Genomic DNA, 27,368 nt, shown 5'->3' with positions numbered 1-27,368 from the left:
AGGATAAGGAATGTAAGAAAAGAAGGCAAATCTGAGCTTTTTCCTTTGGTTGGCGATCAAAAATCATTTGGTGAAGGTAATCGCCCTATAGTTACAGTGTTAGAAAATTCTGACACACCAGCATGAAACCTTGGATAACGGTTTCTGTGAGTATGCAACACATTACTCCACAATATACTGTGTGCTCATCAAGGGTTTTATGCTGCTGTGTTGGAATTTATTTACTGTTTAACTGCAGTTTGATTGCTTTAACCAAAAGAGTTTGACCAAACACTAATGTGGATACACAAATCTGAAAATTATCTGTAGAGTACATGTTATCGAAACTAGTTACCGATCACTTATGCCACGAATCTGAAGTTTGCTTAATATGTAAGATAAATAAGACCCTCGAGATCCAGAGGTGGACAGTAAGTTCTAACGCACGTGAATAATCCACATAAATACGTGGGAAACAATAAAAGTTAAAATTAACAGAGACTGGTTTCCGTTGATAAAGTCATCGGTAGGGATATAACGTATCTTAACTTGTCGAAGACTCAGTGAACGGAGTGATCGAAAAGTCTAGTGCGGACACCACGGCAGAGATTTACAGATTTCAGACGAAAGGCTTTCTAGTCGAAAGACTGAATTAAAAGCTGTTTATTGGAAAGCACAGGCTATTTTAGCGTAAAATTTAGGTTATAGATTAACAAAGTTAATGACATAAGTAATTAAAACTGGAATCGCGGTTTTGCGAAAGTCACAATTGTCGGAAGACAGAATTAGACCAACTGATCGAATTCTGCCATCTAGGAAGATTTTCTGTTTTTATAATGTATTTGGTTTTTGATCCATTTCCATGGTGTGACTTATTGCGAGGTGTGGCTTCCTCGTTTACATTTTATGGTATAAAACAGGAAATATTTACGATATTAGTACATTAGGGAGTCTAACAACCAGTGCAGTCAGTGAGCGTAAAAAGCGTACCAGTGTAATGTAGCTACTGGCTCTTGCGTTTACTCAAATCTTGATTCGCAGGACGCCACAATGTTAAGAATATTCTTTAACAGAAGAAATTTTTGTGAACAATGATTACAGTTCAGCGCATACGTAAATTTACCTGGATATGACTTTAATAATTCAAAAACCAGTTGATATAACATTACATGAAAACGCTACGTTCCTGAGGGCCGTACACCATTCTGATTTATATGTATATGAGGCGTATATTGCGTAATTCATGACAGCAGTCAGAACTGTATCCTGATCGTACCAGTGCAAATGCCGGAAAGACTGAGGATAGAAGACTAATAATTCGGACGTCGTCATTGACAAATGATACACGGAATTCAGTCTGTGACGCAGTACAAAAATTGTAGCAGCTTCTGTGTTGCAAAGATTAATTGCTCAAGAAAAATAGTAAGTTAATAGTAAGGAGGTACCTTAGAATATTATTCCGTAAGACATCAGCAACGAAAATATGCAAAACTGGTTTCAGTATTCCCAAATTTGGCCACTATTTTTATGGTAACAGTAGCCGAACCTAAACGTTTTAGCTGATTTACTATATGGCTTTCCAAGTTGAAATTGTCATCAATGTGCAAACCTCAAAACCTACTACGTTCTATTGCGTATATTATTTCGTTTTGGTATTCTAGTTTGAGAGGAGGTGGGATATTTTGGACAGCACAAAACTGGATGAGCTGTGTTTTTTTAAACATTAAAGCTATCTCATTTGTGCAAAAACCAGCCAGTAACTTTCACAGAAACATCATTTACCATTTTCTCTATTGACTGTTATTTTCTCGGCTTCACTAAAATCACATGTTAACAGAACTAATTCTGCCCCATTTTCGAAATAAATGGCAGATCCTTACCAAAAAGCAAAAACAGTACTGAGTCAATGATCGAAGCCTGTAGGAGTCCCACTGTAATTTGTCGCCGTGAAGATGATGCGTCTCTCTTAGGACGAGTGGCGTTCGGTAAGTAATGCAACACATTTTTCTTTTAAAGCAGATTGGTTTTATTCAAGATTCCAATACACCATATTATTCTCCACTCTTTTGGCTGCAAAACCCTATTTTGCAACATAATCTCCGTTCAATGCGACGGCCTTACACCACGATACTGGGAGGGTCAGTATGCCCTTGTGGTACCACTCTAATTTCTCTGCCTCAGGCATGGATGTGTGTGATGTCCTTAGGTTGGTTAGGTTTAAGTAGTTCTAAGTTCTGGGGGACTGATGACCATAGATGTTAAGTCCCATAGTGCTCAAAGCCATTTTTTGGTACCACTCTACAGGTCGACATCGTAGAACGTCTTGCTGCACCAATAACTTCCCCATTATTCACGTACTCCTTCCTGTGGAGTGCATCCTTTATTGAACCAATCAGATGGAAGTTGGAAAGTGGGAGGTTTGGGCTTTAGGATGGATGAGGAATAGCAACCCAATGAAGTTTTGCGAGCTCCACACGGACGCGCAGACTGGTGTGAGGCCCTGCATTGTCGTGGGGAAGGAGAAGTTCGTTTGCATCCATCGATCACCGCACGTTCCAACATTGCAAGAGCCGCAGTTGTGTGCGGACGGCCGGCCCACCGGAGGTGGGACAGATCTGCGCTACCTCGTTGCGATCTTGACAGACGCCTCGCCCAAAGACTCCCCGTGGTTTGTTCACTACCAGGTCTCCCTAGACACTCTGCAAGGGCATATGGATATATGCGATGCTCCGCCGGTTTTCCGCCAAAAGAAACTCAGTGACAGCTCTCTGCTTGTAACGCATGTCCGTTAACATAAGCCATTTTGAAGGCTACGTATAGATCCGCCACCTATCCGAACTTCATGAGACTCAAGGAGCTGAAGCGGGAATATTCCACGATGTCATGCAACAAATTCCGCATCTTTTCCATCGAAATTGATCGAGTAAAAAATGTGTTTTCATTACTTGTTAAACGTCCCTCGCATTAGTCGGACAGCTCAGGATAACTCTCTACATTCTATGTGATCTGAGGCTCCCCGGCGAATGTGCTGTATCCAAGGTTCTCGGGTGTCCAGCCGGATCCGATCGTCGAAGTTCCACGATATTTCGGCGAATAACTATTCCGCCATCATTAGTTGATGCTGATGGAATGATCTGACATAAATACCACGGACACAGCGCAGACAGATCATTCCATCAGCACCACCTGATGATGGCGGAATAGTTATTCGCCGAAATATCGTGGAACTTCGACGATGGGATCCGGCTGGACACCCGAGAACCTTGGATATCTCTACATTCTGTTTCTTATACAAAAATTAAACCAGAAATGTGCCGAACTAAGTATTCCACGAAAACTTAACTTCTCTAATACAATCCGACACAATCAAATTCGTTCTACAAGTCACAAAAAACCCAAATGGTGATATTTTATCATGTAAAGATTTTATTTTATGCTCGATAAATGTATAAATAGCTGAGTGAGTAGAGTAGCCCTTTTGATTATCCAAACTAAGAATCCCATTACCACGGGTGAGACCTACGCTGGAATACAGGAAGTAGGTCCAATTGGATGTAGGCTGCAGTAGTTATGCGGAGATGAAAAGGCATGCACAGTATGGACTAACTAAGGGAGCTGCATCAAACCAGTATAGGCCTGAAGATCACAAAAACATAACAGTAACATACTGAAACTTCCTGGCAGATTAAAACTGTGTGCCCGACCGAGACTCGAACTCGGGACCTTTGCCTTTCAAGGGCAAGCGCTCTACCAACTGAGTTACCGAAGCACGACTCACGCCCGGTACTCACAGCTTTACTTCTGCCAGTACCTCGTCTCCTACCTTCCAAACTTTACAGAAGCTCTCCTGCGAACCTTGCAGAACTAGCACTCCTGAAAGAAAGGATATTGCGGAGACATGGCTTAGCCACAGCCTGGGGGATGTTTCCAGAATGAGATTTTCACTCTGCAGCGGAGTGTGCGCTGATATGAAACTTCCCGGCAGATTAAAACTGTGTGCCCGACCGAAACTCGAACTCGGGACCTTTGCCTTTCGCGGGCAAGCGCTCTACCAACTGAGCTACCGAAGCACGACTCACTCCGCTGCAGAGTAAAAATCTCATTCTGGAAACATCCCCCCGGCTGTGGCTAAGCCATGTCTCCGCAATATCCTTTCTTTCAGGAGTGCTAGTTCTGCAAGGTTCGCAGGAGAGCTACTGTAAAGTTTGGAAGGTAGGAGACGAGGTACTGGCAGAAGTAAAGCTGTGAGTACCGGCCGTGAGTCGTGCTTCGGTAGCTCAGATGGTAGAGCACTTGCCCGCGAAAGGCAAAGGTCCCGAGTTCGAGTCTCGGTCGGGAACACAGTTTTAATCTGCCAGGAAGTTTCATATCAGCGCACACTCTGCTGCAGAGTGAAAATCTCATTCTAGTAACGTACTGATTTGCCTCTCTCGACGGTTTGCACTTTTAAGAAGTGCAGAAGTGGATGAACTGAGTTGTTTAGGAAACTCTAAAATATATCTTTCTTTAATCTAATGGTGCAGGCACGTATGCAAAACTTTTACAAGCTAATGATCCAAATGGTATGTGTCAAACAGGAAATAATAAAGGAGAACACTGGATCAATTACAAGCGTATGACGAATTTGTTATGCGACGTGTGTAATGCATGAGCTCACTCTTTATTGGGGACGTCTATGAAAAATACCGAAAATGTCAATTTTCCATTTATTTTTCATTTATCACTAGAAATCATGGAAAATAAGTTCCCGTAGTTTCAATGACAAAATCACATCTGAAGTGCCTGAAATATGATTAAATGTGTGACGCGATCTTCTTGCCTCACCCATTTTCAAGCAACACTTCAATACTAGCTCGGCGGACAACTATTCCGTGAATTACTTTCACGCAAACTTGTACGAGATCCATCTAGAAGGATGTGACACATACTCATTCGTTTTATAGATGAGCTGTTGGACATTAGTGGACACAACAGACTGACAAAGAAGATGATAGACATTCTTCAAGTTTATTATGGCAAGGCAATCAGATAGAACCTATGAAGTGTAAATCACATGAAAAGTATAATATGGGCTACACATTTCCACATGGTGTCAACAGATGAACATCCCACTATCATCTGTGCCATATTATCTGAAGTAAATATCAGCAAGCTCAGAGGGATAACAATCCCTGCATTCACAAGGAGAGGCTTCCAACATGTATCCTGGATGTTGTTAAGCCTACTTATAGATTTATGGCCGATTTTGTACTTCTATAGAAGTGTGTTCATGGCAAAACCCAGAATCCAAATTAGTCTCTAAATTCACTCATATGGAAACGATGCCCTAAAACTGTATTTTCATGTGCTGCAATTGTCACAACTGAAGCTTATGACACAGTTCTTGTATCTAACGATGGAAACATAGAGAGGATGAAGGAATTATAGACAATGGGCTTTAAGATAGGAAATTTCACTGCAGACATGTTGAGAAAAATAGATTTACAGCGCCTTTCTGCGGGAAATCAGTTGAAGACTTGGTAAAGAAAAGAAGGCAGAAAACACAAAACCACAAGAGCAGCACTTAAGGGGAAGAGGACCCTAAGTACAAATCTGGGCCCTTATGAAGTGGTGATACAGGAAAAAAACGTTAGGCTGAACTTTATAAATTGCATTTCCTGAAAATTATGTTGTTTTTTTTAATTTTATGTACCTTTTTCTCAGACTCTATGAAGGCTAGAATTATGAAATTTTGTACACTTGTTTCTTTAAGCCCAATAAATGTTATCTCCAGACTAATTTTTGAAATTCTGAAGGTAAATTGGGTTATGGGGAAAATTCTTGGAATTTTGCATGAATTTTATATTATACTTACAGAATTATAATTACAAAATCAATAAAATTCTCTTATTCGATATATTCAAACAACCGTATAACAAAAGCTTACTATGTGCAAAGGGATTACACAGAGAAAATTTTGTAGAAATGTCTCGAATAGTTTGTGAGAAAGGGAACATATACATATTATTTTTTTGCAAATAAAATTTCTTAATTCCATAAAAAAGTGAAACATATATAATCATAGGATCTTAAAAGTAAATGTGTTGATTTCATGGAAAGCATCATACAAAATTTCATTGCCATATCTTCAGAATTGTGGATTCGGTGCATCTTTTAAATAGTGTGCGTCTTTCATGAACGTCCCCCTTAAAAGTTATTGTCTCTTCAACAGCTGCGCTAAACCTGGAAAGTACACCCATATCTCGGCCAACCATCACAAGCTCGGCCGTGCATCCGGATTGCTTATAAGGGAAGAAACCAACTAGTTTATATGTGAAACATGGAAACTTCGGTCGGTGGTGGGAACTAATATTAGCACGATAGCGGAGATTCACGACCTATATTCTGATTTCATCGATAAAGCAACTCATTTTTTGTAGTGGCAACGACAGAACGAAAACACCCTCAAGAATTGAAAAAGCAACTACAGATAATATTACCACACAAATGAAGAAAAGAAGGAGAACAATCTCAGAAAAGAATTGTTGCACTTGATGAAACCTACATACATGATTTTGAACCATAACATAATTTCTCAGTCATCAAAATGAAAAAGTTCCGACCCTCCACTCCCGAAAAACTTCCGCCGCGGACAATCAAAGGTAAAACTGATGATGATGTTTGTGTATGAGAAGAGCTACAAGTAGAATGCCCCAGGGGACGTCTGTAACAGACGCGTACTATAAGCAGTTTCTGCAAAACGTTTTGCGCCCGAAAATTCCTCAAATAAGACCTGACATGCTTGCAGCTGGTGTCCTCATTTTGCACGATAATGCAAGACCACATATTCCACAACCAGTGAGAGAAACGCTCCGCAAATATGGTTGGAAAATACTTCCCCACCCACCGTTCAGTCCTGATAAGAATCTGCCAGATTTTGTTTTGTTTCTATAATTGAAGGAACAGCTCCGTGGAAAACGTTTTGATAAAATCGATGAAGCTTCCAGTTGAAAGGTCTCTGTTGGATTCCTTTCATGTTAATTTCTTAAATTTGTTATCATTTACGGCATACATTCCACTTCTAAATTTACTGTGGTGTTTCTGATTATCTGGGAGGAGACTGAGCAGTGAAACGTGTTACTTTTACACATAAACAAGAACGATCTGTCACACTACTACACTTTAAAACACAGTTTATATGTAATTCATGTCACACAGTCGCACACGGAACCTACATCCGCTTTCTTTTATATACTGTATATGATAAAGATACTGTCATCCTCCTTCCCTTCTGTGTGAAAGAATGAATGAGCAAATGCACTTCTACTTGCATGCTGGATGGTAGCAGACAAGCGTGTCTGCTAGAGAACAGTAGGACCAACGTCGGAACAGGTAGCTATGCTTTCTAGAAGCAAAGAGGTTTCTATTCTTAGTTTGGTCCTGTCCGTCCCTTGTCATGTTGGTATAGGAAGCTGTCTCTCTGGTCCCTTTCGTTTGTATTTGGGAGGCACCCCTCAGGAGAGACCCACGGCAGTCTGTCCACGGCGAGCGTCTGAAATGGTAAGATCTCTGGCTAAGCACGTGTCTGCTAAGTCGGTAGGACAATGGATTTCTTAAGTTCAGCATAACTGAAAATTTAATCGCGTTTATTTCAGGTTTAGCTCTAAACTGTCTAATGTTATCTTAAATTGCAAAGCAGTGTATTTCGAGTGTGAAGTTCAGAATATCTTCCGCTAGTTGCTTTGTCACTACTTTGTGAGTTAAGTGGAACCATGTATTGATCAGTAACTCTAACTAAGATCATCAATCTTAAATGCGAATGTGCGTGAGATTATAACGTCTCGTCTTGACAATATTTTTCAATATAGAAACTTTTCTTTATGTTCAACCCACGTGGGGTGTACTTTGTGAGACCAGTACCACGTGCTTATACAATTGTTTGACCCATTTGGTTAACAGTAAGACGATAGTAACCAGTTCGAGGATTTCTTTTGTAACTTGCAATTCGATGTAATTTATTTTAATTATCAAAATTATTGTGGAGTTACACTCTTTGTGTAACCCAAGTTGACCACGTGAAGCATGTGGTGTAAGCATCAAAGTAGCCCTCAGCTATTCTTTTCAGGAAGATTTCACAGAGAGTTAGTATGAATTTAGTATACCAGAGTGTGGTGATTTCATGACCCACAGGATTGTGCTACGAACGTAACTTCTTTGGGTGAAAATTGAATCGGTTGGTTGTGGTTAATTTCCTCTTGCATATGTTTCAACGTTCTTCGTATGTTATTTTATGAATGCAGTGTTGTATGTAGTCTCCCAATCTTGGCTCCCTATTTGATGTGTTCCGCAAGATTACAAACTCACGTTTACACAATCCTAAATAAGGCACCAGTTTAGTTGTGAATCAAGTTTGATATGCTGAAATTTCAAGGGAACAATGATCAAGGTTAAAATAAATGTCCAAATATAAACTGATTTATTTCTTTTTATTTAAATTGTCTTTTTATATATATATCACCGGTTAACGTAAGATGAGTACTAAAAGATTATAATTAATGTTAAGTCTGGTTGGAATTTGGTAAGCTAGACTGGATACCTGGTGAAACAGTTGCGCAATAATGCAAGGTTAACTTCCTCAGATAGCTCACAGCTTTTAACCCACTTTTATGGTCTTGAATATCAGCACTGCTCACAGAACAAATTAATGCAACAACATTACACGTGGCGACCCTGTTCTGTGATTCTGCTAGACTGTGGAATCTCTGAAACGTTAGATTGCGAGCGTTGTATAATCTTAATTTTTTTCCCTGCAGCGCTCAAACAACTTCTGCATTGTTTCTGAGCAGACTTTCAAAAGATTCACGGCGTTGTTGAGTGGCGTTGTGTTTTTTGTCTTGTTTTGTTTTCTATATTTGTGTGTTTTATATGTATGTGTTTTTTTTCTCGCTTGTAAATTGCACTGACTTCGATCAAAGATATAAATTTGTTTTACTTGTGAAAAAGTGTGTACTAAGTTGGGTACCTTTCGTGTGACTGTCGTAATTTTTGGGGGATACATTTATTCTGATTAGTGTGTTGCGTACTGGGTATAAATTGAACTAATGCAGACTCGTAACCAAACTAAAAGTAGGCGGTCCAACAACTTAAGCAACATGGACCAAGGGGATAATTTGATTTCGAATATTAACACGTTGGACGGTTCCGAAAATGCAATGGCGAATACTTCAGAGGAAATGCAAAACAGGACAAACGGGCACACATCAGAGCCAGAAATTAATTTGCCTCCAACTAACCATTTTGATTTGGCAGAACTCATGAAAGCCTTATTGCATCAAAATAAAGAAAACGCAGAGAAATCTGAAAAATCAATCCAAGAGCTAGGCGAACAAATAGACGAAAAACTAATCCAGCAGACAAATAAAGTCGACAAGTCGATGCGGAGAGTGTCCGATGATATCTCACAAAGAATAAACAATCTGGCAAGTGAAATAAGAAGTGATATTATGAAAGAATTAGGCCGTACATTTGAACAAATCGATGATCGTCTGCAAGCCTTAGAACAGGGCAAGCGGAGGCGCGACGCAGAATCGAAAGAGAGCGAGGAACAGCTACTTAGGAATTTCCAAGCGCTGAGAGAAGAATGCCAAAGGGAACGCCAGCAGGTACTCTCCAGGGATCAGGAGGCGGAAACGCATTGTCCCCCATCCGTTAGCAACACAGTAGCGGACAACAGTCAAGCGATTCACGCACCCGAACAGCAAGTAGAACAATTGAAGCAGACTGGGGTGGAGGACAACAGACAAATACATGATAAGATTGCGGCATTAGCGGACATCGTAGGCACGACGAAGGTGACGGAGAGCGATAACAATACTACACCGGTAGCGGTCGTAGAGACCGAAGAAGTGCATTCACTTCTTAGATTTCAGAAGGGACAGTTCGAAGTGAACAGGCGGCACAAAGCTGTAACACGCGAATTACAAGAACGCGTGGCGCATCTGGAAAGCCGCGTGGGGTGTGATTCCGAACTCGCCAATAGCACTAAAAATAGCTGTACGAACAGTGCAGAGAGGGACTCCGGGCCACGAGGGAGATTTTGACGACAGGGAAGAATGTATTTTGAGGGGCAGACACGAGAAGAATAGAAACATTCAAGGGCCTCGCCGGGAGGAAATGCGCGGATTTGATTTCAAACATTTCCTTAGGGTGAGAAAGTTTGGGATATTTCGAAATTCGCAAAAAGGAATACATCCACAAGCATGGCTCGAGCAATTTGAATTCTGTCTTACCCCTGACTGGGCAGATTCACATAAGATAGAATATATGTGTGGCTATTTGGAAGGCGAACCGGCGATTCGCATGAGGTCGGCAGCGCGTCACTGCAACTCCGCTCGGGAGTTTTGACAAGCCTTTCTGTCCGCCTATTGGTCGGAAGCGGCACAAGATAGGGTCATGAATGGCATAATTATGCTGCCAAATTTGAACCAGTCTGGTTTCGGCAGCCCAACACGCCTATTCGACCACATGCTGCAGGCAATTCAATTTCTATACGACCCATACGGCCCTGCGGAACTAATTAGGATATGCATCACTAAATTGCCGATGCACTTGCGCCACGTCATTCTTGCGGGACGATGCAAAGAGGACGTGGAAACGTTTAAGACACATCTCCAAGAGTTGGAATATAATACAGCAGAATGCCCGCCTAATCAGGCACAAAGTTATTACGGGGCACAGCAGCGCGATCGCAATCGTGGCCGTAGTACTAATCAACGGCGTGACTGGTCGTCGTGATGCGAACGGAACAATAATCGGGACCGGCCGTATAGAAACTGGGGTAACAGTCGCGAACACAGGTGGAACAACGGAAATGATCGAGGACGTGGACAGGATCGTGAACGCAACAGTTACGGCAACCAGAATCGATACTACGGTGAACACGGTGGGAATAGGACTGTAGGCGGAGCACCTCATGATGTTGAAATTCGGCTGGCTAACCCTAGACACAATCCAGCAAATGGAAATGAACAAAACCGGCAATGACAAACGATCAGCGCAGAAGGCGCCCAGTCGGAACAAATAAGCGACATGGCAAATGAGTGCATACGGTATACAGAGAGGGAAGATATTAGAGAGGATTTGTTGCAAGAAACTACGAGTGCTAAAATTTCGGGAATAAACCCAGTCCTGACAGTTGCAGTAAACGAAATATGTTTTAAGTGTGTCATTGACACTGGAAGCCCTTTCTCCATAGTGAGCGAGGCAGCATTTCAAAAATGCGAAGGGACTGGGACATGGCCCGTTTTTCAAGTGCGAGGAATAAAGGTGAAGGGCGCAATCTACGGTAAGAGCGTAGAAATCCGAAGGCAGACTCGGCTTAATTTTACCTGCCAGGGAAGAGAGTTTGAGTACAGCTTCTTTGTGCACCCAATGCTGAATGTGGCAATGATTTTAGGAAATTACTTTATGAATGCCCACCATGCAGAAGTTGACATGGGTGGAGGAGTAATGACAGTTCACGTTGGGGATCAGCCAATTAATTTAGTATTTGATGAATGCATATTACGTGCCGAGTCAGAATTTAGTTGCCTAAAATTTCAAGCTCAAACCGATTCGCAACCCAGACTGGACCTACTCGTGAATTATGTAAGTGAATCGTGCTCTACGTCTGGTGAGCAGGGGAAAGATGTTATTTTAGCTGATGCACTGAGAAAGAGCACCGCGGGTGTCAGAACCACGGACAGGGAAAAAGAGAAATTGTATTGCCTACTTAGGAATCATGAACGGGTATTTTCTGAGACTCCGGGGGCGATTAAGGGTTTTACTTACCAATTCAGAGTACGTGACCATCAGAAGTTTTCTGTTAGACCATACCCTATTCCCGTGGCGTATAAAGCCCAGGTGGAGAAGGAAATGAACAAGATGTTAGAACAAAGAATAATTGAGCGGGCAGTAAGCTCGTACATCTCACCCTTGCTTGTTCGGTTCGTTTGGTACTAGACTCGAGACAGATAAACACAATTATTATGTCGGAAACGGACAGGCCTGAGAGCCTTGAGGAACTCATACAACGTTTCCAAGGGGTAAAGGTCTGTCGACCTCCGTTCGAGTTTTTGGCAAATCGTGCTACACCCATCTTGCAGATTATATACAGCGTTCCTGTGTTATGGAAATTGTTTCCAATTCCAGCGTCTCCCGTTCGGACTAAACGTCTCAGCAGCTGCTTTTATAAGGGGATTAAATAGCATTTTGCCTGATGATTTGAAACAGCGAGTGACAATTTACGTGGATGACATATTAATTGCGGAAAAGTCGTGAGAGGACCATAATGACGTTCTGAACAGACTACTGGATGCTTTTGAGAAGGCAGGTGTAACAGTCAACTTAGATAAGTCGCAGTTCGGACGAGAGAACATAAAATTCTTAGGCCATATTGTCTCAGCAAATGGAATACAACGTGACCCGGAGAAAATTGCGGCGATAGCGGAGTGTGCAATGCCGACAAATAAACAAATAAAAAACAGTTGCGAGCATTCTTAGGCCTGTGTAATTTTTATAACCGATTTTTAAATTTTAGTGTACTTGGTACACCCCGTCTATGTGTACTAAAAGGGAGGACGCTTTGTGGGTCTGGGATCAAGAGGCACAGGATGACACAAGAACTCTGTTTAATGACGGACAGTTCCTTGTCAGGATTAGGTGCGGTACTGTTTCAAACGGAAGGAAATGATGATATTACAACTTGGAAAACAATCTCGTTTGGGAGCACAGTGCTCTCTCGATGTGAAAATAATTATTCCGTGACAGAACTAGAAGCGCTCGCGATAGTTTGGGCATTCTCAAAATTTAGGTGTTTCTTATTTGGGAGTACCACCAGGGTGTACACTGACCGTCGTGCACTCCAATTTCTTATGAGCACAAAAATCACGCATGGGAGACTAGGACGCTGGGAACTATACCTACAGGAATATAATTTCACTGTAGAATACATTCCGGGAGAGAAAAATATAATTGCTGACGCTTTATCGCGCATTCCTATAGGTTTGGTTCACTCAGAAGAAGGGGAACTCGGTGAAAATAATTTTAGCATCCTATACTTACAGAATGTAGCGTTCGAGAACTTTGTTTCCACCTCTTTAGTGAGTATAGCGGACGAACAGGATAAGGACGCAGTATTGAAAGATATAAAGAAGAAGTGGGAGGACAAGGAGAATGTAGGAATACGCCAGTACCACTTAGTGCGCAGTAGAATACTATTCAAGAAACGAGCCCTGGACGACTCCAGATGGGTGTTGGTGATTCCGGAGGAACTCATAAACAAAATTATATGGTACATACATTTGAGTTATGGTCACTTCGGAGCACAGAAATGTGAAAAACTGAAGGAGACATGCTATTTTAATAACATGCTACGGGGTATTCGTTGTGTACTTAGAGTGTGCGGACCTTGTCAACGAGCAAAGGCGGCCACAGTGACGTATGCTGCATCATTGCACCCGATAATACCAAGCAAACTTTGTGACCTCGCGGCCGTGGATCTATTTGGGCCACTAATATGATCTAAAGCAGGTTTTGCATATGTTTTCGTAGCGGTGGAGCTAACCTCCAAGTTTGTGTGTCTGACTCCGTTGAGGCGAGCCGCAGGAAGGGCAGTGGCAACTGCATTTGCAAAGCAGTTTCTGCATGAAGTTGGACGTGTGAAAAGGGTTATCTCGCATAATGGACCACAATTTCGATCGCAATACTGGCAGCGGATGCTTCAAAGGAGAAGAATTTAACCTATATATATATATATATTTCACCCCAGCTCGAACCCCAGTAAGCGTATTATGCGTGAATTAGGAAAATTATGTAGGTTATACTGCAGTCGTGATCACCGATCGTGGGACATACACATAAAAGGATTTCAGAACGTAATTAATGAGTTGCCTAATACGTCAACAAAGCTTCCGCCAATCACTGTGCTAAAAAACAAGGAGGCCCCGAGGAAAATCAAAGAAGTTGTGCCTTGGCCACTAGAGCCGAGACTACACCGGAACGCAATTGTTGACTTAGCTTCACGCAACATCAAGCGTGCAGAAGAAGCCAGAGTCAAGGCATATAAGAAAAACGTGAGAAAAACAGTGTTTCATGTAGGACAAAAAGTTCTTATCAGATCACACAAGCTGTCTAACAAACGGTTAGGTGTCTGCAAGATATTTTTTAATCTCTTTAACAGCCCGTATCGGATAAGGAAGATTCCCCATGAAAACGCCATAGAAGTTGAAACTCTTCGATTGAAGAAATCAAAAGGGCTACACCATGTGTCAAACGTAAAACCATACATTGAGTAGAAAGGACAGTGAGGAGTAGAGAGGACGGTGAAGAGAAACAATTGATTAGTTTACATTTGTGATAAATGCATTTTGAATAACATGTTGGTAAAAATAATGATAAAGATGTTTCTATGTTATTGATTGAAGTGATGTTTATGGCTTTTTTGTGTAAATTGAAAAGAGTCGCTCCTAAGGTAAGCAAGATCTGTGTTGAATTCATGCAAAACTCGGGGAATATCCGATCTGTGGGTATTATGGGTCTGGCAAACCCAGAATCCCAGCTGTTAGTAGCCTTGCTTCCGATTTTCTGCTTTCAGTGCTACTATCTATCTATTACTATCCTATATCTGTCAGTATAAATGAGGATCTCTTACTATAGCATGCGTGCTGTATGAATATTTTAAGATAGGAGAACTCTGAGAAAGGAATGAGTAAGTTTGGAATCTTGAAAACAGGATGCGGTAATACGATTGTTTTACCACTGGCGTCCCAATATGCGATGATATGTTAATATTGATGATATATGTCTTTTTTGTTCTTTATAGCTGAGTATGTAAAGTGCTGTCTGTGGATTTCGTCAGTATATTGATTCCCTTCAAGGTGAAAGAAGAATTGTGGTTTGTGTAATTTACGTGGCCCTGAAATATTATTGTGGTAGTCAAATACGAGCAGTTTTTCAGCAAATGGAGAATGGGACAGAAATGTGGATCCTTTCTGTAGTCTTGATTGATGTTAGCCAGAGCCTGAAAAATTATTCTGCGTTAATACTTGTCCTATAAAAGTGACGTTTAAGTGTTTTGCTGATGCTGTGAGCATTACAGCTTACTGTTTTCGCTGGTGCGGGATGCACTGCAGTCTATATGAGTTGAACTGAAGAAATGTCCCTCTTGAAGGTAGAGGAAGATTAAATAATTTTGATTATGGGACCGAAGGAAAGCTTGGTTTAAGAATAGAGGAGACCACAAATTTGCCACATGAGAAATGAATCCAGAATAACCACCACAGGCGAAATAAGTGATTTGGAAGCGAAAGGTAACTTAAAGAAGGAACGAAATTGGAGCAAAATGGATAAGAAAATGGAATATAACCTGTGGGATGAAAATATTTTTACCCTTCTCAGAGTCATCTATGTTATTAATTCTTGTGATAAGTAATTTTAGATGAAATTGTCTTACTGTTTTATGTATAAACATATGAGTATGATAAATGCATAATTGCGAGTCTCTTATCAGGTGTGTCAATTGGTATAAATGTTTTGGCGTGTAAATAACCATTGTTCTTTTTACTATGTATGTTTAAGGAAAGTTTCTCCATATTTATCATGTGACAAGACATATGCCGCAAGCGTCAAAAAGAGGACGAATTAGAACAACGCTGTAGTGGTATAAACACTGTGTTGACGTAGCATTGAAGTAGCTTGTTGGATTAACTAGTAGTGGATTGAAGTAGAATTTTGAGTAATACATGTTTATGGGTAGAGGTGTGCATGTGTGTGTGTAAATAACATGTGAACCCCATGGTGTCCTGACCTATACTTCCACAAGGCATAATCCTATTCATTTTAGTGAATTAAAAAGTAGCATTTGATTTCTTAAAACGCAAGTGAACCACATTAGTGATATGGATTTAGATATTATATTGTCAGTTCATTTAATTTTCATTTTTATACAGTCAAGTCATTTCACTTTTATTTTTTATATTGTCAACTCATTTAACTTTTATTTTTATATTGTCGATTCACCTAACTTTTTTATTTAAAAAAAAGTTAAGTCTCACTTTTGTTCTTAAAAATTGTGAAAGACAATACTAAGTGGTATTATGTATGACATTTTGTAATCACATAACTATGATGAACAATTTCTGTGAATGCAGTTGACAACGTGAAAGCGAACCGGCTAAACTCTTATGAGACAGCCAGAGCAGCGAGGAGAAGGTCTAGTTGTAAACAGGCAGGTTTCCCAGCAGGACACACTGTCAACCGGGCCACTTCTGGAGCACGCTCGCCAACAAAAGAAGGGCTGCGGTGCAAACACTTTCCCTTGCACCCGGAGCTAATGGCCAGCCGCACCAGTGTGACCCTTTGTGGAGGTGATGACCTGAGATGGCCGAGCGGTACACCGCGCGGAAATCCATCTGCTGGCAACGCACCACACGCACGCGACCGTGACGAGACGGCCGCGGTGAAACGACAGAGGACAGGGGATAAAGGGGTGTGGAGCCTTTTGACAGGTACTGTCCAGAGAAACTTGCAGACGTCAACGAAGACTATCAACATTTCTTGGCGGAAGCCCATTGTCAAGCGATAGTAAATCATGGTGCGGTGTTCTCTGGTTGCTAAGGGTAGCACAAAGAAGAGCCACTAAGTGTCATCCTTGCCCAGGAATATCAAACCAGCGAGCCAATTGAGGATAACTCAAGAATGTAACAACACAAGGGCCGTGGAACCTTTTGACACATACTGTCCAGAGAAACTGGTAGGCTTCAACGACGCCTATCAACATTTCCTGGCGGATGCCCACTGTCAAGCGACAGTAAATCATGGTTCGATGTTCTCTGGTCGCTAAGAGTGGAACAAAGAAGAGCCATTAAGTGTCATCCTTGCCCAGGAATATCAACCTGGCGTGTCAAACGAGGATACCGCACGAATTTGACAACACAAACATGGAACCAAATCGAGATGTACGTGACACGGGCCACCAAGAGAAACTTCATGATAGGGCAGAGACGGCGGGATTGCACGCAACAGATGGACAAAAATCCCTTCTGACAGCTACGGCGACGAACCCCCCCCCCCCCCCCCTCACCTTCTTATATTGTGCCTCGGTGCCTCGGAACAGTGGAACTACTGAGTGTGCCAGTGAACAGTGATTATACGGTTCTTAGTCCAATGCATATACGTGTGTTCTTTCAGAGAAACTTTGATTGTGTATTTTGCAGGGGCTCGATTTATAGGTGTTTTTTTTATTAGACTGTCTCTTGTATTTTGCAGGTGTTTTATTTATTGGTGATTTTTTTTTTAGACTTGACTACTGTACTTTCAGAGCTGTTTTATTTCTCAATGTTTGTTTTTGTGTGTTGTATTAGATTTGTGATATTTTGTTTTGTAAATTCATTCCTGTGGCATTGCTTCTTTCTTTATAAGTCAGATAGCTATTCATGCTCATTGGACTGTGATCGATTAACCTTTGCATGGGGCATATTTATAGTGAGGAACCCCTTAAGGGTAACACTCACATAATTAATTGTAGTTTCAGTATAATGACACAGTGATCATTGTTTGCTAACTAACTGAAATATAATAGAGTGATTAAATTAGTGCGACAAAGTTATTTTAATTCTACAAATTATTAGTTTTATAAGATATAGAATTTTTTTTGCGATAACCACTTTGTAAAACATGTTTTTCTTTCTTATCATTTTCTTGCTTTGGTGGATTGTGCCTTGTAATGTTCTGCTTTATAATATTGATGTTATTTTCATGTTTCTTTTTAATTGCTGTGGCACCTTTGCTATTTCCATAAATTTTACTTGTTAATAAACAGTCATAAATTTTCCTGTGATCAGTTGGCTCTTGCAATGAGCAAATACTGGTGAACTCCATTAGGGTAACAACCAGATATTGTTTTCATATTAATGACACAGGGACCATTGTTTTTACTTGCTGACCGAATTAGGAACACACTATCTTTTAAATAGGTGTCACAGATTGTTTTTTTCTCTTTGAATTTGGTAGATTCTAAAGATGTGTTGAAATTATTGTGTTTTAGCAAGTAGCTGTTGACCTTTTGCCTTTTCTTTACATTTTTGGTTTAAGTTGGGTGTGAGAAGCCTGCTTGGGAATGTCCTAGCATGGCCAGAAAATTCCCTGCACAGTCTTTTCCCGGAGCATAAGGGTTATGAAAGGTCTCTGTTGGATTCCTTTCATGTTAATTTCTTAAGTATGTTGTCATTTACGGCATACATTCCACTTTTAAATTTACTGTGGTGTTTCTGACTATCTGGGAGGAGACTGAGCAGTGAAACATGTTACTTTTACACATAAACAAGAACGATCTGTCACACTACTACACTTTAAAACACAGTTTATATGTAATTCATGTCACACAGTCACATACGGAACCTACATCCACTTTCTTTTATATACTGTATATGATAAGATACTGTCATCCCCCTTCCCCTCTGTGTGAAAGAATGAATGAGCAAATGCACTTCTACTTGCATGCTGGATGGTAGCAGACAAGCGTGTCTGCTAGAGAACAGTAGGACCAACGTCGGAACAGGTAGCTACGCTTTCTAGAACCAAAGAGGTTTCTATTCTTAGTATGGTCCTGTCCGTCCCTTGTCATGTTGGTATAGGAAGTTGCCTCTCTGGTCACTTGCGTTTGTATTTGGGAGGCACCCCTCAGGAGGGACCCACGGCAGTCTGCCCGCGGCGAGCGTCTGAAATGGTAAGATCTCCGGCTAAGCGCGTGTCTGATAAGTCCGTAGGACAATGGATTTCTTACATTCAGCCTAACTGAAAATTTAATCACCTTTATTTCAGCTTTAGCTCTAAAATATCTAATGTTATCTTAAATTGCAATGCAGTGTATTTCGAGTGTGAAGTTCAGAATATCTTCCAGTAGTTGCTTTGTCACTACTTTGTGAGTAAAGTGGAACCACGTATTGATCAGTAACTCTAACTAGATCATCAATCTTAAATGCGAATGTGCGTGAGATTATAACGTCTCGTCTTGACAATATTTTTCAATATAGCAACTTTTCTTTATGTTCAACCCACGTGGGGTGTACTTTGTGAGACCAGTACCATGTGCTTATACAATTGTTTGACCCATCAGGTTAACAGTAAGTCGATAGTAACCAGTTCAAGGTTTTTCTTTTGTAAATTGCGTTACGATCTAATTTATTTTAATTATCAAAATTATTGTGGAGTTACACTCTTTGTGTAAATCAAGTTGACCACGTGAAGCATGTGGTGTAAGCATCAAAGTAGCCCTCAGCTATTCTTTTTGGGAAGATTTCACAGAGAGTTAGTATGAATTTAGTATACTAGTGTGTGGTAATTTCATGACGGACAGGGTTGCGCTACGAACGTAACTTCTTTGGGTGAAAATTGAATCGGTTGGTTGTGGTTAATTTCCTCTTGCACATGTTTTAACGTTCTTCGTGTGTTATTTTATGAATGCAGTGTTGTATGTAGTCTCCCAATCTTGGCTCCCTATTTGATGTGTTTCGCAAGATTACAAACTCGCATTTACACAATCCTAAATAAGGCACCAGTTTAGTTATGAATCAAGTTTGATATGCTGAAATTTTAAGGGAACAATGATCAAGGTTAAAATAAATGTCCAAATATAAATATTTATTTCTTTATATTTAAATTGTATATATATATATATATATATATATATATATATATATATATATATATATATATATATCCGGTTATCGTAAGATGAGTACTAAAAGATTATAATTAATGTTAGTCTGGTTGGGAATTTGGTAAGCTAGACTGGATACCTGCTGAAACAGTTGCGCAGTAATGCAAGGTTAACTTCCTCAGATAGTTCACAGCTTTTAACCCACTTTTATGGTCTTGAATATCAGCACCGCTCTCAGAACAAATTAATGCAACAACATTACACAGTGAGAGGACCCGAGTAATCAGACAGCAATGAAGGTGACCTATCCGGAATACAGAAGTTACCAAAACCTTGGGAAGCTGTCGTAAGCAAGAATCGAGATTATACTGGAGGCCCGTAAAGATATTTTGTAAAATAAATTATTTTCTTCAATTTTGTATGACAGTGTGCAGAACGTTTGAAATGATGCCGCATTACTGCAGCAGATTATATTGATGTGTAAACAGTTATTTACTAATTAATAGCTGTGGCCTCGACTTTATGCTGGCTGATGATGATTACAGGTTGTAGAGGGTAAGTCCTCGAAAGAACTAAGCTCTAAGTATGCTGCTCAATAACAAAAGTAAGTTGTAGATCGATGGATAATGAGATACAGATAGACCTGGAGGAGATATACGGCACAAGGACTGGCAATCAATCATTAACACCAAGTAATGTAACCATCATACAATATAGGCTGAAAGGTCCATCATTTTTCTTTTATACTATTGGAGGTATATCACTGCAAGAAGTAGCCATTCGGAGCGACCTAGCGCGGAACGACAGTGATATATCAATTTTAGGGAAAACAGAGGGAGGAATGAGATTACAAGAATCTTAAGGAATGTAATTTAACCACGAGACTTAGTTTACAAAACCCTGGTTCGACCGACTCTTGAATATCGTTCGTCGATCTGGAACCCTTACCAGACAAGATTGCTAAAGGAGACAGAGTAGGTCCAAGGAAGAGAGCTTTCATCACGAGATCTTTGGTTAACATGTAGCTATGCGGTCATCCAGCTGCAGATCAGGTGCTGCAAGAGAGGTGTTACGCATCACAAAGAGGTTTACTGGTAAAAGCTTCGAGCGTGTACGTTCCAGGAACACGTAGCACGTCACTCCATCGGAAGCACTTCCAGCTTAATGACCGTGAGGGGAAATTCAGAGAAATTCTGGCTCAGACGGACGGTTAGAGTGTCATTCGTACCAGATAGCGAAAATTTGTTTATGGAATATAGATATAGAGGTAGACGTGCGCAACCAATAAGCGTCAGCGTTCGAAGGAAAGGTGGCAGGAAGATTATGAATACACGTCCTGTCGCCGACAAGATTATTGCTGACGGAACACGAACCTGTAAGTGGGCGAGGAAAACAGCCGCGTCCTCTTCAAAGCAGCCATCCCGCACTGGCCTTAACCTATTAGTGGGAAACAATGTAAAACCTATATAGGACTGGGATTTGGTCCTCCCAAATGCGAGTGCATTGTCATGGATCTTGCCTAATCTCTGTCGAGTTCTGGCAGTTCTGACGCTCTTGGTAAAGGAAGCAAGACTCAGGAAAAACCAAAACTCTTACGGGATCTGTTGACATAGAAAACACGTTCGACGATGTAAAACTACGCAATGTGTTCGAAATACTCAGCAAAGAAAGTGTAACATATAATTTCTATACAAACCAAAAGTGAACAATAAGAACGACGACCAAGAACGAAGTGCTCAGATTAACAAGCGTATAAGAGAGATGAGTGTCCCTTGTGATTACAAAAATGATGTGAAAAGAACGTTTGAAAACTACTAATAAATGTAACTTAATATATTTTTCGAATAATTCATGTGACAACATATTTCCAAGTCTTAAATGTTGGTCAATGTTAATTGCTATACTGCATAATAATTAATATAAGCACCGAGCGAGGTGGCGCAGTGGTTAGGCACTGGACTCGCATTCGGGAGGACGACGATTCAATCCCGCGTCCGGCCATCCTGATTTAGGTTTTCCGTGATTTCCCTAAATCGCTCCAGGCAAATGCCGGGATGGTTCCTCTGAAAGGGCACGGCCGACTTCCTTCCCCGTCCTCCCTAATCCGATGAGACCGAAGACCTCGCTGTTTGGTCTCTTCCCTCAAACAATTCAATCCAATCCAATCCAATAAATATAACAGCTCTCACGCAAGAAAATTCTCACTCCATCTGCGAGTGTGATAGTAACTTTCCTTTTCTCGCAGTTACGTATTCTCCAAAACACGGAAACGCCACACAATAAATTTCTTACTCTCTCCGCCCTTGCTTCAAAACCAGATAAATGTGCATATCATAAACAATGGGTGACTCAAGATTGAGTAACTACATAAATCAGGAATGTATAGATGTATGTTTACCTTAATTTCATTTTTCAAAAGTGTAGTTGCACAAAGTGCACGAATCGCTACGTCCTGAGTGTCATCACCATTCCGGAGTAGAAATAATATTTAGACGATAGACGCTTAAAAAGAGAGAGTCGTCAGTGACGCAGTAGTGCTTACTTCAGTGCTGATCTCGGAAACAGATGACGCCAGAAGCCGATTACATCGCTCACCGACATGAGACAGAAGACGAACAAAACTGGATCAGCAATGCAATAATAAAGTTGTAGCGACCGCAGTCTAACCCAGCGATAGCACTCCGTCCCAAGCGGCCAGTAAGCGACACATCTGAATACGATGTCGGATGAATGCGGATACTAACAATTACATTGACTTGTAACATAGGTTTTACAATACGGAGAGTATGTAGTGCCATAAAAATCGACAATAACTAAAAAATTAGACCACATTTGAGATTACTTAGTTTCCTAAGAACCCCGGGAAATACGAAATGGAGCATTACAGGACAGTTTATCTACAATTCTCTTGTAATGCACAGACGTTTCCTGAATAATGTCGTTTTCCGTTAGCAACAAAAAATTGCTGGTAAATACCAGAAAACCTGACCTTTTGCAAAATGACGTCTTATATCTATCCAACAAATAAGAGTTTTCTTTGCTACACTTTCAGCCAAATCAGTGAATATGGAACGAAGGAAAGCTATACGAAATGCAATGTGTACATTATTTATCGTATCAAATAAGTCACCACAACTGTAGCTTAAGGGGAAACCCCACAGACGTGATAATAAATCGTCAAAAGCAATTAACAAGGTTTCCCAACACAGGAGAAACCAATCCCACAATTGTTGCTAAATCTGAGCAGCAAACAGGAGGAATCTTGTAGACATTCGCTTTTGAATCAAAAGTAATTACATTTACAAAAATATTCGCGTATTAAAAAGTCTAGTGAAGAGTAAGGAAGGGCGATCCACTGGATTCCATGAAAAATTTTAAGTGTCAAGGAATGTGCCTATGAAAAGAACATCAGAAAACAACATAAATATATGCTTCTCGTACATGAAATGCGATTAAATTCTCTTCTTTCAGTGGAATAAGCTGCGGATATAGAATTATTCGAAAGTATTTCTTCATGAATGAGTTGTAGCTTATGTCATTGAATCAGTATGATTCGGCTATTTTTACACGCAATGCGCTACAATTCATGTCTCTTGGTAACTTACTAACGCACTGAACGCAAAAATATGACAACTATTTCGTTAACTAAGTGGACTACAATTAAAAATAAACATATCATTATGACGCATGAGACTCTCTGCTTCCGCACCGCTTGGAGCGCTAGTGTCGCTCTATCTGTCAAGCGATGTGTGTATTAGACTGTGGCAGCGACTTCTGGGCGTCAAAGGCTAACTACTAGATAAAATGGGCTAATATTTACAAAAAAAGAAAGTAAGCAATGCTTAGATGTTACAGAGGATTGCAGTCTTTCACTCCTGTTGTTCAATCTGTACATCGAAGGAGCAATGACGGAAATTAAAGAAATGCTCAGTAGCGGATTAAAATTAAGTGTGAAAAAGATATCTATAATGAGATTCATCGATGGCATTGCTATCCTTAGTGAAAGTGAAGAATAATTACAGGACATATTGAATGAAATGAACAGTTTAATGCGTAGAGAATGTGTATTTAGGGTAAACTGAAGAAAGATGAAATTAATGAGGAGTTGCAGAAATGAGATTAGCAAAGTACTTAACAACGAAGTTTGCAATAAGCAAAGCAGGCTAGCACAGGTAAAGAAGGCAGCCTTGGCCGAGAGAAGACTACTAGTGTCTAATATCGGCCTTAATTTGTGGAAGAAATTTCTGCCAATGTGCGCTTGGAGCACAGCATTGTATGCAGGTGAATCAAGGACTGTGGGAAAAAGAGAATCTAAGCGTTTGAGACGTATTGCTATAGAAGAAAGCTGAAAATTTGGCTGCTTGAGAAAGTAAAGAATGAGGCTTCCCGCAGAATCGGTGGAGAAAGGTACATAGGAAAACACTGACAAGGAGTAGGGACAGGATGGTATGACACGTGTTAAGACTTTAGGGAATAATTTCCACGGTACTAGAGGGAGCTGTACAGGGTGAAGACAGAGATGAAGAGGTTAGCATAGGAGAGGAAATCGTGATGGACCGCATCAAACCATCCAGAAGACTGATGACCCAAAAAAAGTCTCATTTACGGAGATGTGTTCCGTGCATACAACTAATTGAAGCCAGTTGGTTTATTGCTTCTTTTATTTGTGAAGCGTCTTCAGTGGTCTGTAATGTCTGTTTCTTCTAATACATATAATAAACATATTATGTGGTGGTTACGACGTGTTACTATGTTACCTTTTGTCGTGTTTTTCTCTTGTTTTTTAGATTAAAATCAACTTTTGTAGCACAAATTCCGTGATGTGAAATAATCGTTCGTTGTTACTTACGATTTCCAGCGCTGTTGACCCATGTGTGTGGTCCTGGAGCCGTGTTCATTAGTCTCCATGCTCCAGTAGGCCGATTTCCCGCGTTCTTTCACTCACATTTGATTCAACACATCGCATGTATCACTTGCACTTTACGTTTTGTGTTCAACGTGTGTGTGTTTTCGGTGTGTAGTATTGCCAACTGTCGTTGTGATCGTGTTGTGTTGCCAACTGTCGCTGTGTCTTTATCATTCGACTTTTATTTGTGTTTTGTATGTAGTTTGATGTTTGTTATTTGTTGTGTGTGTGTGTGTGTATTTTGTTGTGTGTAAATGTGACGTTCTTTCTTGATAGGGTGTTTTTTTTTTTTTAATGGATAATTGTGTGCGTGTGTGTGTGTGAGAGAGAGAGAGAGAGAGAGACAGAGACAGAGAGCAAGCGGGGAGGAAGATTCATTAATTATTTATTCTGGTTACATTTAGGATCTCTGTTTGTTTTTGTTTTAGTGTTACAGTTGCTGCACATGGCTTCGTCACAGAAGATAAGAGCAGGTCCTAAAATCACCGCTCGCTCGTGGTTCCTTACAAAGCAGTTGGATCCCGGTGCAACGTGGCGCCATAGCTGTGACTCTGTCACCGACCTTAAGCTTCTCTAGTGACAGGGGGACGCGCCGGTCACAAAGTATAGGTCACGTCCTTCCTGCTGACTCACCCGTCTCTGAAGGTCAGCTGCTCGCTGCCCGTGACCTTACGCAACTCGCCGACCGCAGTGCAGCTTGTTCTTATCGTATTACTCACCAGGTCGGGAGCTACGGCGTCGTGACAGTCGTAGCTGATACCAAATAAGGCGACACTGTAGCTAGTACACTCGAACCACATACTGGGTAAAATATGCTGCTGCAAAACTTTTAGATAAATTACCGACGGACAGCAGCAATAGTTTTAAAAATAAAGTGAAATCACGTCCTCTTGACATCTCCTTCTGTACCATAGACGAATTCTTGAATAGGAATAGATAAATCTCTAGGTATAACACACATCAAAAAAAGTTTTACATCACCTCGGTTCCAAGAGTTACGGAACCTGTGCAGAAAATTGGAATAGAGATCAACATAAACATCATTTCCGCCCTTTTATTGCTCATGAAAACCACACATAGCATGTTTTACCACCATACAACGAGACCTTCAGAGGTGGTGGTCCAGATGGCTGTACACACCGGTCCCTCTAACACCCAGTAGCGCTTCCTCTTGCATTGATGCATGGCTGTATTCGTCGTGGCATACTGTCCACGAGTTTATCAAGACACTGTTGGTCCAGATTGTCATCGACAGTTCCTGTCTCTCTGTACCTCCTTCATGTCCGAACAACATCGCTTTTGTTCTCTCCGAGACGCCTGGACACTTCCCTTGTTGAGAGCCCTTCCTGGCACAAAGTAACAAAGCGGACGCGATCGAACCGCGGTGGTGATCGTCTAGGTATGGTTGAATTACAGACAACACGAGCCGTGCACAGTCTTCCTGGAGGACTGACTGGAACTGATCAGCTGTCAGACCCCTTCCGTCTAAAAGATGCTGCTCATGCATGGTTGTCTACATCTTTGGGCGGGTTTAGTGACATCTGTGAACAGTCCAAGAGACTGTGTCTGTGATACAATATCTACAGTCAACGTCTATCTTCAGGAGTCTGGGAACCGGGGTGATGCAAGACTTTTTTTGATGTGTGAATATGCATTTTGTGTCATTTAAGGGAATGGGGTAGGTAATAAAAATTTTAAGCTTAAAAAAACCGTTGATTTATGTATTTCTTTTGCACTTGACGCTTTCCACAGCATAACGGTTACCGTGAGATTGATCAATGGAACACGTAACTAACTAACGTACCCTCTACAGTCCACCCTAGTACTATCGAGAGGATTCCCTGATAACTTAACATGTCCTATCATCCTGTCCCTTCTTCTTGTCAGTGTTGTCCATATGTCCCCTTCTTCGCTGATTACAAGGAGAGCCTCTTCATTCTTTATCTTACAAGACAACCTACTTTTCAACATCCTTTTATAGCACCACATCTTCTCGTCTTTACGGTTTCCCACTGTCTAAGAGCCACTTCCATATAATGCTGTTCTTTAAACGTACATTCTCAGAAATTTCTCAGATTAAGTCTTATGTTTGATACTGTCAGACTTCTTTTAGTCAGGAATGCCCTCTTTCACTGCAGTACACTGGTTCTTATATCTCCTCGCATCGTCCTTAACGCGCTATTAACCATATCTACAAGGTAGATATGTTTGAAAGTAGGGGAATTCCTTCGCTTTCTCTAGTTAGTGGTAACCAATTTTTATGTCAAGTTCATCGCTAGGTTCATTTCTATTACCCGTTATTACTTTCGCCTTTCCCTGGCTTACTTTCAGTCCGTATTCTGTGGTCATCAGACTGTTCATCCCATTCAATAGTTCCTGCAGATGTGCCTCACTTTCACTGAGGGTTGCAATATCATCAGCTAATTTTATCATTTGCACCCTGTCACACTGAATTTTAATCCCACGATTGATTCTTCCTTTCATTTCCGTCATTGCTTCTTCGGTGGGCAGACTGACCAGTAGGGGCGAAAGACTACATCCATGTCTTACACCTTTTTTAATTCGTGCACTTCGTTCTTGGTCTTCCATTATTATTGTTGTTCCCTCTTTATTTTTGTGTGTATTGTATATTACCAGTTTATCTCTACAGCTTACAACTATTTTGAGACTTTCGAACATTTCGCGTCATTTTACATTGTCGAATGCTTTTTCTAGGTCGATAAATCCCATGGCGTGTCATGATTTTTTAAAGTCTTGCCTCCATTAATGAATGAAACGACTGAACTGTCTCTTTGGTGGCAGAAATAA

General features: G+C 40.8%; 1 non-coding gene across 1 annotated transcript; it reads right to left on the bottom strand.

Moving 5' to 3' along the window:
* Positions 1-3,674: 3,674 nt before the first annotated feature.
* Positions 3,675-3,749, bottom strand: Trnas-uga. Its single transcript has one exon. It is a non-coding gene; the product is annotated as a tRNA-Ser (tRNA).
* Positions 3,750-27,368: the final 23,619 nt, after the last annotated feature.

This window comes from Schistocerca americana, chromosome 6 (genome assembly GCF_021461395.2).
Source record: "Schistocerca americana isolate TAMUIC-IGC-003095 chromosome 6, iqSchAmer2.1, whole genome shotgun sequence".
Taxonomy (NCBI): Eukaryota; Metazoa; Arthropoda; class Insecta; order Orthoptera; family Acrididae; genus Schistocerca; species Schistocerca americana.
Note: the sequence above shows the minus strand (reverse complement) of the source record. Positions and strands in the feature narration are given on the sequence as shown.